Raw genomic sequence first — 13,737 nt, forward strand, 5'->3', positions numbered from 1 at the left:
CAGTTTCTTCCCCAAGTTCACATAGCTAATAACTGGTAAAGGCAAGATTTGAACTCATCTGTCTGATTCTAAAAACTAAGGTGGAAATCCCTTTCGACTGGGGAGGGTCCAGCAGCACAGCCTATCACCCTATCTTTGTTCAGATCTAGCCTTAGACAGCCTGAGACGGCACCCCATTCCTATGGAACTTGAGGGCAAAAGATAACAATAAGGATTTTATATCCAGTAGTTTCTTAGGTATCATTTATATAAACTGTCAGCAGGACAGCAGAAAAACTCTGGGAAATATGAGTGGGTCCAGGGCTTTTTGCTGATTAGAAACTCAGTCTTTCAGGACAGATTGACCTTCCCATGAGAGGCCACACGGACCTAAACTAAAGACAGCTGAGCAATGAAAACTAGCAAGACCCTGGAACTCAAGCAAGAAGGATCCCTGCCATCTCCCTCCCTGTTGCCTCTTCATCCACGTGGACACGAAGACAGAAGACCCGGGTTCTTGTCCAAGTTACACCATCATGGATTCTCACCCATAAAATGTTACGACTCTATGCTGTCCTAAGTCCTTTCCAACTCAAATATTTTGACACCAATATCTCAGCAGAATGTCTATGTCTCCACATCCTCTCTTCTATAAGAATAGTTCTATGGCCACAAAGCAGAAATCCAATTAAAAACACCATGCACTAAGCAAGGTGAAAGTCTGCGTAAGAGACTTTGCTCTCACGCTCAGTGAATGAAAACTCAGAAAAATTGGTCCTTCTCCCTCAGCAAGTGGTATGTAGGCTGATTGTGTGTGTGGGTGGGTGTGCGTGTGTGTGTGTAAATCAAATACAATGACGTCTGGGATCTGTACAGATTTTTTTTAAGTTACTGTCATTTCATGAGGATGAGACACCCTTTAAAGTAATTTGAATCTAGTGTTCTGAGAGAGTCTCAGGATCTTTTGGTGGAGGAGGGGAAAGGAAAGGAGGAAAGAAGTAAATGAAGCAAAGGAATAAGAATACTGCAAGTGAAAGGCAAGACATTAATTTTGTTCCTACTTGCATCACAAACAAATTACGGGCTGGCTTTGCCCCGATGTTCTGTCGATCACTGAGTTGCAGATGAAGAGGTGACAGCCCATTTCTCACTGAGCTTGTGACTGTACGTGGCATCTTATAGAAACAAATCATTTATCCTGATCAAACACTCTAGCAGCAGGCCGTAATTCTCCTATTTTGAGAGATAAGAAAATAGGAGTTCAAAGAGGGTAGATAACTTGACAAAAGTCAGAGGACCAGTAAACAAGAGAGGATGAATTCAAACTCAGATCTGAATGCAGAGTCTGATCTTCCAACTCCCAGGACTGGAAAATCCTTAACAAACAGACTCCCCAGCTCCCCTGCAGTGTTCCTGGCACCAAGCATTTCCCATGGCGATGGACTCCAGTTCTCACAGACACAGCGCTCTGTGCAGCCAATGACCTTGATCAGACCTTGATCATCTACCTGCCACGCCCACCAGGCTTCACCATACAGGTAGGAAAGCTGGCTTTCAAGTGCATAAAAAGCCACCCTTGGTCTAACCTGGGCTCTTCTGGGGCTTCTCCAGCCTAAAGGCAGCCTTGAAAGTGCTCACAGTTTGTACATGAGCCACACTACCTCTCTCCATCAGTCTCCACACCTATACTTCTTAGCTATGACCATTTTGATAATATTGGAAACAAATATTTAAAAACACAAAAGAAAGGATCCTGGAACAATTACTTAATACTTACAATTTTAAATGATTTGTTACAAAGTGAGTATTTACAAACCGAATCTGCCTTCCTAGGTGTCAGTTTAAACAGTTAAAAAATATAATAGCAAAAAATTCTCACTTACAAAATTAAGAAAAACATCAACAATAATCTGGAATAAACTCAAAATTAATGCCCATGTTGTACATGGAGAAAACTACAGGACTGTACTGAGGGGTAAATAAGAGGTGTGAATGTAGAGACATCAACATATTGCATGGAGGAAAACAGTTTTGTAAATATGGAAGTTCTCCTAAAAATAATTCAAAACTTAATAAAAATCCCATGAATACACTTATCTGACTTTTTTTTAACTTGAACAAAATATTTTAGAATTCTTTAGGAATAATAAAGTCATAATAATAGCCAAGAAAGTTTGGGATGGAAGAAAAGAACAAAAAAAATCGCACTGTCAGATAATAATTAATTTTTACAATATGTAAGATATGGCGCTGGAGTAAGGAAGTATGATTGACAGAAATATAGCATGAGCTCAAAAAGGGACTCTAGTGTACATAAGTATTTTGTGCATGTGGGATTTCAAATCAAAGAGCAAATTGTGAATTCAATAATTGTCCTGGGACAATCAGAGAATCACCTGGAAAGAACAATTTCTATTCCTGTCATAATGACCACAAAAAAATTACAGATAGTGGTTTAAATATTAAAATACTAATGACAGCAAATACAACTCTTTGCTCACATTAATTCAACTTCTCCTCACTATAACAAGTACTATTATCATCTCCATCTTAGACATTAAATAAACCTACATAAGAGATTTATACCATTATAAGAAAGTATTTCTAAGAATAATAACAAAGATAAAACCCAAAAGGAAGACATTTACTATCTTAAGAATATTTTGAGCCACAACAAATATAAACCTACTGAACAAAATGAAACGAAAGAAATGACAAGGAAAAACTCTGTGATAGATGTTGATGAAGACAAGGGATTAATGTTCATAACATACAAAGAGCTGTCACAAAGCAAAAAGAAGCTTCCTCACTTAAATTTGTGCAAAGGACAAAATGGATCATTCACTTTTCAAAAGTCAGATGGCTAATGAGTGAAAAATGCTCACTACCTCACTGGTCATCAAATGCAAACTAAAACAATGAAAAAGCACTTTTGCTCATCTTATTGGTAAATATTTTTAAAAGATATTGTAGCTAGTGTCCATCTGTGGGAGAAAAAACTGTGAGCGACCTTTTTGGAGGATGACATGTCAATGGATATGTAAACTCTGAAAACGTGTGTACACACTGATTCAACCCCACTTCTAGGAATCGTTTCATTTAGAAAAAAAATCAGTTCAAATAGATGTAGTGGTTACACTGGTGGGAAGAAAAGCTGAAGTGAAATCATATCCAGCAATAGAGAATTGGTTACATAAGTAATTCTACATTTTTCATTCCACACTGGAGAAGGAATTTCTAGTCACTTGAAAGTAGCCTGTGATGAACATAAATGTCACATCCAGGGACTAAATTTCCAGAAGACTTAACTAAAGGCATGCTCATACAAGATCACAGGAATGTCTGTTAAAGAAAGATGCCAGTCAAACATCCTTTCTGACAGTGGAAAATGGAGAAAACTTAAGTGTCCACCATCAAGACAATGATGCGGTAAATCACGGCGAGTTGTGGGCACTGAGGGGGCCGGCTTTTCCCCGTGGCCCAGGGCCTTGTCCACAGCACTCTCCCACCAATGGTGTCCTTGCACAAGAGACCACACCTGCACATCAGGAGACCCCTCCAGTCTATCTGAAAGGACCGGGTGAGTCTGGAGTGGGAGGACGTCTATGATATACCCCTGAGTGAATAAAGCGAGCTGCAGAAAACATATAGTATGGCCTTATTTTTCAAAAAAGCATATATACACACATATACATAGATTTCTCATATGTATGTATGTATCTATGTATGGGTATATATATATGTCATAGGCATAAAGGTCATGAAATATATACACTATATTGGCAACAGCTTTTACACTCAGGAAATAAGGGGAAGGGAGGTAGGGCTCTTTCGGTACCACCACAGGTCTCTTTTCAGTATTTCAGTTAAGTACACTTGGAATTTAAAAGTTTATTTAAGTCCGAAGTAAAATGGACAATGCCTCCACAAGACATAATGCTATACTGGTCATTAAAAATCATGCCAGGGGAGATAGAATATTGTAGAAAAACATGTAATAAGCCGAATGGAAAATGGAGGTCTCCACACAGTAAACAGGCACAGAGTGCTCACTGGTTTTTATGACAGAGCTGATACACACTGATGAAAAGAACAGAAAGTAGATGTTAAAGTGTTCATTATTATTTCTGAGTAGTGGGACCTGGATAGCCTCTTTTGTCCCTTTTTTCAGACTTATTATATTAAATATACATTATTTTTCATCTGTAAAAAGCATTTTTAGATGTGTAGTAACACACATTGGAGAATAATACACGAGTACTTACAGAAACAAATAACTAGGAGACACCGCAGCAGCGCCACACAATGTAGAACGGGCGATCCTGATTAACACCGCGCAGTTACATAAGGACCCACAAAGTGAGAGCACCTGCTGTAACAGGGCGCGGCCCCCTTCTATTTGTCACTTGTGTCTTCAGGCCTGAGGTAGTTCTGAGCATGGCCAGTGTCAGTGTTGGTGTCTGGACGGATGCCACTGGATGTGAGGGCACCTGCAAGCCGAGAGGAATAACAGAAATCCTCCTCTGCCTTTTCTGCCTTGTTTCTGTGTTACTTTAAAAGAGAGGCATAAATAAGATAAACTGTTTATCTTCCCTACTGAAATTTCTGTAATGAAACCGTTTTCAAAGTGTTCACAACTTATATTCTGCCTATAACAGACTTTTCATCAAAGCTTCATATTTATTAAATGTTAATTAACTCAGTTAATTAACTCCCTGTTGAAACCTTCTACTATAGAACATGAAATGCACTATGTGAAAGAACCACGCCTGCAGTGACTAGCTTGGCTGTCTTGACGGCAGTGCAGTCCGCCCCCAACATCCCCTGGCTCTGAGCTCCTGATGCTGCTAAGAGAGCACGCTGCCGCCTCAGATGGAGAGAAAGTGAAAGCATTTCCTGAAATCTACAGCACTGACAAAACATAACTGACAAATCCCAGTCTCCTTTGAAGCTGTCATTTTCGGTTTCTGGCCAACCCCCGTCAATGAGCAGAACCACCCCATTCCCGAGCAATGGCACTCACTTGGTAAGAAGTTCTGGAGAAATTTCCAGGTATAGAATGTAACCAACTATACGTAGAACTCTGACAAAAGAAACAATGCAATACCCTGATTTTGGAAGACACTCAAAATATTCTCCTAAGCCTTTGTAACTGGAAAGGTTGGGCTTCTCCTGAGCCACTTATTTATTTCAAAGCCAGGGAGCATCTCCCACAAACCCTGTTACCCTGTGTCTGCTGGGAGCAACAGGTACACTCATGCTGTCGATCTTATAAGTCACAGGCAGAGACGTGTGTCTCATGGCTGCAACCATCACACAGGCTCGCCTCCTAGCCTCACAGTTTGAACTTGGCCCAATTTTCTAACCTGTTTATTTGGTATCTGTTCTTCTGTAAGCTGCCTGAAATGCTTTTTGGAACAAGTCAGAAGAATGAGTGGGTAGATAAATGGACAGATGAACAGGTGAGAGATGGGCAGACCGAAAGAGAGACTCCAGGAAAAGGGGAACAAATAAAATTTCCTGTGCAAAACCCTCTTCTAGTCAGGGAAGAAAACCACCACGGAGAAGAGTGAAGAGGCAGGTAGCTTAGGACTGTTTCCTGGATTCCATGAAAAGTCACACCAAGAGATGAGAGGGTAGAACTATAAATAATAAAAGAAATAAAGCACACATGCTTGAAAAATATATCTACAATATGTACTTTCTAAAGAATAGATTCAAATCAGCAGGGCCCAATACCACAATCCTTGGGTATTTACAGAAATGAGAATCCCATCTCCAAACCACAAGGCATCCCTTTGGAGCACTGAGAGTCTACACGGGGCGGTCATAAAGCCATCACCGCAAAATCTATGCTATCCTGCACTTACGAGGAACGAGCAGTTGTGCACGCGTGACAGTTACACCCCACAGCACCTCTTAGGGGGAGGGAAGCCTAGCGAGCCCCATCTCTGCAGGACAGAAAACCAGTCCTGGAGAGCCTAAGCCGACCTACCAGTTCTCCATCTCACAGGACTGGTCACTCCAGAGCAGGACTCGATCTCAGACCCATGTTTGTAACCACAGTACTACCGTGCTTTATGTGCTTTTTGTGTGTATAATACATTTGTTTCTGGCATGAAAGGATATTTAATAAATTTTCGGTTGTCTTGTCTATCTCATTAGCTCACAATCAATCTTTATACTGTTGAATTGTTCTCTTTTCCTCTGGAGAACGGAACGGAAAGAGCGGGGGTCAGAATGAGGTGGAGCTCCATTCTTTATCTGGTATCTCATCTCATCCAAGTCCCCAACCAGGGAGAAGGAGACAATGTTCTCTTCATCTTTTAAAGAGAGGGGTCCACTGATGATGACTTACTCAACCCAAAAACCAAGGCTGGGGGAAGGGCACATGTAGCAACCAGAGCAGTATCAGATGTAGGAAAGTGAAAAGAGCTCACGGGAGGGCTCAGGGGGTCAGCCTGATTTAATTTCAATCGATAAAAAATACCACACTGTAAAAATACTAGCATGCAATGGATTTGCTCTTTCTTGACATCTAGCAAGTTTCCACAGCCCACATTTAACATTATCGTGAACCAGTGAAAGGAAGAGTCTACAGACAGGGAAAATCAATGTCACAGGCAGGTTGAAAACCAGGCTGGAGTTTAGGAAGAGAAAGGGCATAGTTAAGAATTGGGGAAAGGCTGGAGGAAAAAATCATCACAAGGACTCTCAAGCATCATCCTTCAATCATACAATCATTCATTCAAGAGAGAGTTACTGAGGTCCTATTTTGTGCAAGATTGTACACAAGGCAAAGCAAGAGAGCAGCGACCATGTTGGCAGCAAGGGGCGGGGCTGAAATACACTTCTGATCCCGGTACCTTGCACACTTGTCCTCAGTATAAAGGCAAAGAAAAAAAGTAAAATAATATTCTGTAAACTCAAAGCATTGCTGAAAAGAAATTAGAGAAGGCCTAAATACCTGGACAGACACGCCACGTACATTCCTGGATCAGAAGACAGTGCTCTTGGAATGGCAGTGCTCCCCAGAGTGATCCGTATATTCTACGTGGTCTCGATCACAATCCCAGTGGGCTCCTCTGCAAAAACTGATTAGCTGCTGTTATAATTCATATGGGAATTCGAGGGTCTCAGTAACCAAAACGATCTTGAAAAAGAAGAACAACATGAGAGGACTTGTAATTCTCAATTTGAAGCTTTACAACTGTATCTCTAGGTGAGATTAGAGGCCATTTTTAAGTTATTACTGTGTTTATCCTTATTTTCTAAATTCTCTAGAATGAATATAATTGTTATAATAAGGAAAATAAAAAGTAAGGTATCTTTTAAAACATGCACACCGATTCATTCATTGGAAAAAATGTATTTTAACTATAAAGAGGTAAACAAATATCTAGTGAAAAAGGACTACTTAAAAACAAGAGTGCATTTACATTTTTAAGAAATTGAAAACTGAAAAGCACAAACACATCAAGTTTCTAGGGAGACAAATACAACATATTAACACTTATTTTCAAAAATTCTAATTGAACAATGAAAATTCAAGAAAGGGAAAATCGCGATTGACAGCCAAATGCAAACACATGGAGAGCAAAGGCCTAGAAATCACAGTTCCTTTAACTCTGCTACTACCTCAGTAGGGGAGGAAATTCCTCACTGAGGAGACAGTGGAATCCCATGCATAAGACAGGATACACAGTACAAACTGCACTAGAATCGGGGGTGATTTTCTTAGAAGAATTCTAAAGTTAGAACATTGCTGAAAAACTATAAATACACTGACAGACAGATTAAAACACACAGTCATATATATTATATAGAAACATATGAAGTCTGCTCCCATGTTACATAGAAATACAAACATATTTGTTCATTTATGGGCACTGATTACTTTTTCCCAGGTAGAATATTTCAACTAAAACAAATAATCAATAATACACCCCTCTTGTCAAATCTAGTTGATAAGTTACTCTGCTATGTAATCATAATGTGCCTAAGATAGATCTAAAATAAGTGAAAAAGATCTTTGTATGGTTTCTTGAACTCTTCTCAACATTCCAATCTTAATTTTAAAATAGATCTGAGCAGTATTTCTATATTATCTTTTCCCTCGTGAAATGACCAATACAGTCTGTTGTCAAAATTCTGTCCTTACAATGATTCACGAGCACCATATCCTCACAAAACTGCTGGACAGCAAGTCACTATCCAGACACTGTGACCAAACAAATGAAACACAAGGAAGACAGTGACCCTATTCTGGAGGGCTTACCGACTTTGTCAACACAGGGGTTTTTATTTGATTGGTTTGATTGGGTAGCAAAATAAAATCAATCAATTATTTTCTTCTCTGAGCATTCTGTAAGTCATGACTCTTTTCAGTGTCATGAGCAGGAAAGACTTAAGCATGACTTGATTAGGTCAAATAGCAAAAATGATCACCGGAGAGTGAGTAATAAAGAAGTTAACTGATAGCAATGCTTCTGCCTACATGAGACCTAAAATAAACCTACACTGATATCCGAAAGGAAAATGAGGAGATGAGGTTCCCAATGAGAAAACAAACAAACAAGAAACCGAAAAAGGAAAGACTTTTTCATTAACGATTCCAGGCAGTAGTGGAGCATGTTGGTGAGGAGCATAGATGCTGGGGACAATCATGATGCTCTGAACTCCCACAGCACTGGGTAGCTTTGACACTCATAAGTCAGTGAAATTTTCTGCATCTCAGCCTCCTATCCATAGACTGGGGACAACAACAGCACCCGTCTTCTAGGACGGTCCTAAGAATTAAGATATTTTATATGTAAATTTTAAATCAAATACCTCAGATTTTAAATATTGCCCCAAAAGAACAAGGAAAAAAGAAAACAGAGATAAATTTGAGTTCATCAAATTTAAAACTTCGCTTCAAAAGACACCATCCAGAAAGTGAAAAAACAACACTCAGGAGAAAATATTTTCAAATAATTTATCTGATTAGGAATTTGTATCTCCAAATAAAACAGAGCTCCTACAATTCAACAAAAAAGACAACTAAATTAAAAAATGAATAAAGGATCCGAAATGGTATTTTTCAAGGAAAATATACAAATGGCCAATAAGCACAATGAAACGATGTTCAAAATCATTAGCTGTAAGGGAAATCATGTGAAAACCACTAGGAGAAACCGCTTCACACTCACTACAAGGTTATATTTAAAAAAAGAATAACAAGAACTAATGAGGACACACAGGAATCAGAGATAGCAGCCCTTGCTGGTGAGATGTAACACAGCGTGGCTACTTTGGAAAACAGCCTGGCAGGACCTCAGAGAGTTGAACAGTTGGTTTCTGAATGACCCAGCAATTCTGCTCAGTGGGCACACACGTAAGAGAACTGAAAACAAATGTCCACATAAAAACTCCTACAGGAATGATCAAGGTGCCATTATTCATCACAGCCAAAAAGAAGAAACAACCAAAATGCCTATCACCTGATGAATGGGTAAACAGAGGGGCCCAGCCATACAGTGGAATATTATTCAGCAATAGCAAAGCATGGAGTACTGACCCAGGCAACAACGTGGACAAACATTGAAAACGTTACTCAGTGTGAAAGAAGTCAGTCACAATAGACGGTTCCATTTACATGAATTGACTCGATTTAAATGAAATGTCCAGCACAGGCAAATCCACAGAGAGAGAAGAGTGGCTCCCTGGGGGTGGGGGTGGATGGGGAAGATGGGAATGAGTGCTTATACATACAGGGTTTCCTGTTAGGAGGATGAAAATATTCTAAGATTGACTGGGATGCACATTTCTTGGCATAGAGTAAAAACCGGTGTAAATTTTAATGGGTGAATTGTATTAAAACTGTTAAGAACGAAAGCACCTCGGGCCAGTACCTTCCCATAGTAGATGCAAATTGCTAACTTTTATTACAGGAAGAAGAAACTGCCCTCAGCATGAAAGCAGGAGATCAGCAAATGTGAGTTAACCGAAATTGGACAAGAGCAGTTCACTTGAAACAGTTGCTGAGTGTATACGAAATATTCAGAATGAAGAAAATCAGTTTGACATCAAGATGAAGCATTCTGCTTCAAATGCAGATCAAGGATTCGGCAAGCCCACCTGCTAGAAATAACCAGAGAAGAAACCTGGTTCTTAAAACAAGCACCACATCCAAGAAGGAAATGGTGGTGAGGAAAGCAGTCAGCCAAAAAACTGGAACAGTTTGCTACAAATAATTTCTCCACTGAAATTTCAAAAATAAAATGAAAGTGATGCAATGCTGCACTGCCCTCACGTGAATGGGCTTCCTCCGGTGCTCGACAGTTCTGTAACCCCGAATGAGAGACTCAGGAGAATCAGCATGGCTCCTGGGAGTCCCCAGGTGCCTGCCCACCAGCACGCTGACCACCATCACATCTGCCAGGGTTGAATTGCAGAGAAGAGACCAACTTCTAAAAGGCACAGGAAATGTTGGCAAGGGAAAAAATGGCTGCATTCAGTCCTGGGACAGAGGCCCTGACAGCAGAATCCAGAAGGCTGCAGGTGAACTGGAGTGTCCCTGGGGAAGGAAGGGACCAAAAGGGAGCAGATCTCAATTCTCTTCTCTCTCTCCCTTGGGTAGGAGAGAGAAAGCCTGCATCATTCTCACCTGGAACTGTGGGTTATGGCTGGCAGAAGTCGTACCGACACGGAATGATTATTCAAGACTCTGTGGGAAAAGTCCAGAAAAAGAGAAGATGTAGGGAGCCAACTTCACGAGCCTCTCAAATGCTCCTATATTTACTGTGTATAACGAAAGGAAAAAGTCATTAACAGTTGTGTGATAGTAAGTAGGAACTTGAGGAAAAACGGGAGGAGACAGAGATTGTAGAATCCACAATGAGTACAAAGGCTTAGTGTATCTTTAGGGAAGTCATGGGGTGAGGGGAATAAGATAAATTCTTTAGATATGTGAATTACAAAGCAGACCACGAGACCAGCCAGGTCCTTGTTTTGGGGATAATAGACTATCTAAAAGCACACAAGCCCAGCTTTTATAGCTGAGGGCCTGGGTCCTTGCTTTGAAATGAGCAGAGTGCTATCTAAAGCATCAACTATGCAAGCAAAGCATTGTCTCTGCTTTTTAAGGCAAGGAGACAAGGGTGAGGATGCACATGCTCCTGCTTGCAAAGCAGTTACTAAGCACACATTTTTCTTCTGAACATTGACAGGCGGCTGGTGTCTGTTACAATTTGTTAACCTAATCTTGGGCTCCCACATGTAACCATTATGGAACCATTATGGAAGACACCCTAGGATAACAAATCCTAGCTCTGGGTCTTTTCCTGTCAGCTTCAGTCACTCTAGCAGGATCTAGACACATCCCTGAATAACGATCCCACAGAACCACCCAGACTCTTAACTCCTGGCGCTTGAAAATTAATTTTAGCTCTACACAACTTAACAAAGAAAATTTTCAGAAATAGAAGATATTACATTCTTTTATATCTCATCCTATGAACTAATTTTTCTGATTGCTCTAAGCTGCTTCTATTTGGCAAAGTACCTAATTCTGCAGGTGAATTCAGTACTTTCCATTGGGCATAACTTGCCAGTTTGGGCTCGCTGAATTCTATTGGTCAAATACTGATACACTTAATTGATTTCATTGTTCATCAGTTTCAGCCGGGAGGAGAGGGAGTGTCACTCTGTTCCTCAGCCCACCCTCAACTCTTTTCTCATCAGCAACTCAGGCCTCCTGAAATTAAAACAAAGAATTTGTTTCCCTTCTACTCTTTCCACAAACCCAACAGGAAACATCAGCCTGGAGAAAGAATTCAACAAAAATGTTAAAACAAAAATCTATAAAACCTGAAGCAACTCCATCTCTGAATCATGATACACAATGACATGAAAGTAAGTGTGTCAAGCACAAAACATGCGTGAGCCTGACCACCTGATTTCTATTCTTCAAAGGAAGGAAGGTTTTCATATTTTTTATTATCACTCTTTCTCATTGCTTCTGATTAAGCCAAAAATTAGTTTATGAAATAATTAAGCACTGCAATAACAGATTTTTGTTTTATCAATTATAGAAGGCATTCAGAGGGGATAGGAAAACCCACCTTTGTAAAAAATGTAAAATTTATTCCCCTGTTAAGAACACGTATACAAAATGCTACAGAGAATTCAAATTCTTGCGGAGAGGAGCAAAAGCCACAGAATCAAAGCAAAGTCATTACTATGAGTCAATTCAAAATTCACTAGACAAGCATGCTCAAAGCATTCAAAGAATTTTAAAGGCACACTGCAAACCATTCACTTAATGATCTGCAGGCTAGAGGAAGAATTTCCCTCTTTAACAGACAACAGTAATCAAAAGGGTGCCCCTCCAAACAAAGACGAAAGATCAATCAGGTTTTTAACAGTTCTGATAAATCAGCATGTTCTAAAGAACAAAATTCAGAAATTTTAAACATTCATTCAAACCACAATGAAACAAGCACTTAAAAAAAGAAAAAAACCCCAAAGAAACTAAGCACATTGATCATGCACTTGGATCAATGAGAACGTCTTTTACCCTTCGAAGAAAGAACAGGCTATAGCCTTTTACTTGAAAATTAACACTACTTTAAAGATAACTCCTAAAACGGATTTCATCATTCATGTTGCCTTGAAAACTCTGAGGCAGTTGTATCTTATCAGAAAAGCAATTCTGAGTCATAGTATGTTACAATTCAGCGCCAGTTTGTTTTAGAATAAAAGAAAAAAGAAAGCTACTGTTCCTCAAATCCTGCACAAAGTGTGAAGGGCCACCCTGCCTCTTTCCCCTCCTGTTTTCAAACCTGATGCTCCCCAACCCTTCTGAAACAAGTGTGAGAACCTCATATTCCCACCAGTATATCAAATGACTGAAGAATATTAATTTACTTGTGTAAATATATGCCTACATCTTGAACTGGAGGAGGAAGGTATCAGAGGGCTACATGGAACTTATTTCTACCTTCCTGAAATCACACACAAACACGTTCACACAGACACAAACACATACACACTGAATTACTGAGCACTTCACAAACTTAGGAATTCCAACTTCTAGAAGATAACTTTGCAGTTAGTTTAAAATACAAAACTGTCAAGTTTGAAAGACTTGATCATCTGCTAAATCATCCAAATATCAATGAGACCCAATTTGCCTTCTCTGTAGAATGTAATTTCCCATGATGTCAAAACAGATCCTAAGAAGTGCTGTATCCAAGACTCGTGTTTATCACTAGCTATGATCGTTTTTAAACAAGTAAACAGATTGAGAAAGGTAAGTCCCAACATTTATTCTTATTGAAATAGCATATGTATTCAATTGTCTATACAGAAAATAGGTCCCATGATGGTGTTTAAGAGCTATTTTGTGTATTGCAATATTTATTTTTAAGTGCAGACAAGGAGGGTGGGTATTACTCAGTTGTAGAGCACCTGCTTAGCATGCACAATGTGCTGGCTTCAATCCCCAGTAATTCCCCCCCCCCAAAATAAAAGTGCTTATTTAAAAATAAGAAAAAAGTTATAAAAAAATGCAGACTAAAAACCACTGCAATGTAGAAGCCAGAACTATAATAAAAAACATGTGTTTCTATCAAATACTGACTATATGTCAAACACAGGGACAACCACAAATCACCCCTGACAACCATCACGTGTGGTTCTCAGCAACCCTTCTAAGTAGACATGGATGAGAAGCCCAGCACTGGGGATGAGGAGACGGAGCTCGGAGGAGCCGGG

At 39.7% G+C, this 13,737-nt stretch overlaps 1 long non-coding RNA gene across 3 annotated transcripts in view; it reads right to left on the reverse strand.

Moving 5' to 3' along the window:
• Positions 1-11,716, reverse strand: part of LOC141577669 (uncharacterized) — a 38,814-nt gene extending 27,098 nt beyond the window's left edge. For 2 of the 3 annotated variants that reach the window (XR_012506903.1, XR_012506901.1), the window contains exons 1-4: positions 11,525-11,716; positions 10,628-10,687; positions 6,947-7,132; positions 4,245-4,469 (exon numbers count right to left, since the gene is read on the reverse strand). This is a non-coding gene — a long non-coding RNA (uncharacterized LOC141577669). Of the gene's footprint in view, positions 1-4,244; positions 4,470-6,946; positions 7,133-10,627; positions 10,762-11,524 lie in introns of all 3 variants that reach the window. The other variant, XR_012506902.1, reaches the window with a different exon arrangement.
• Positions 11,717-13,737: the final 2,021 nt, after the last annotated feature.

This window comes from Camelus bactrianus, chromosome 5 (assembly GCF_048773025.1).
Source record: "Camelus bactrianus isolate YW-2024 breed Bactrian camel chromosome 5, ASM4877302v1, whole genome shotgun sequence".
Taxonomy (NCBI): Eukaryota; Metazoa; Chordata; class Mammalia; order Artiodactyla; family Camelidae; genus Camelus; species Camelus bactrianus.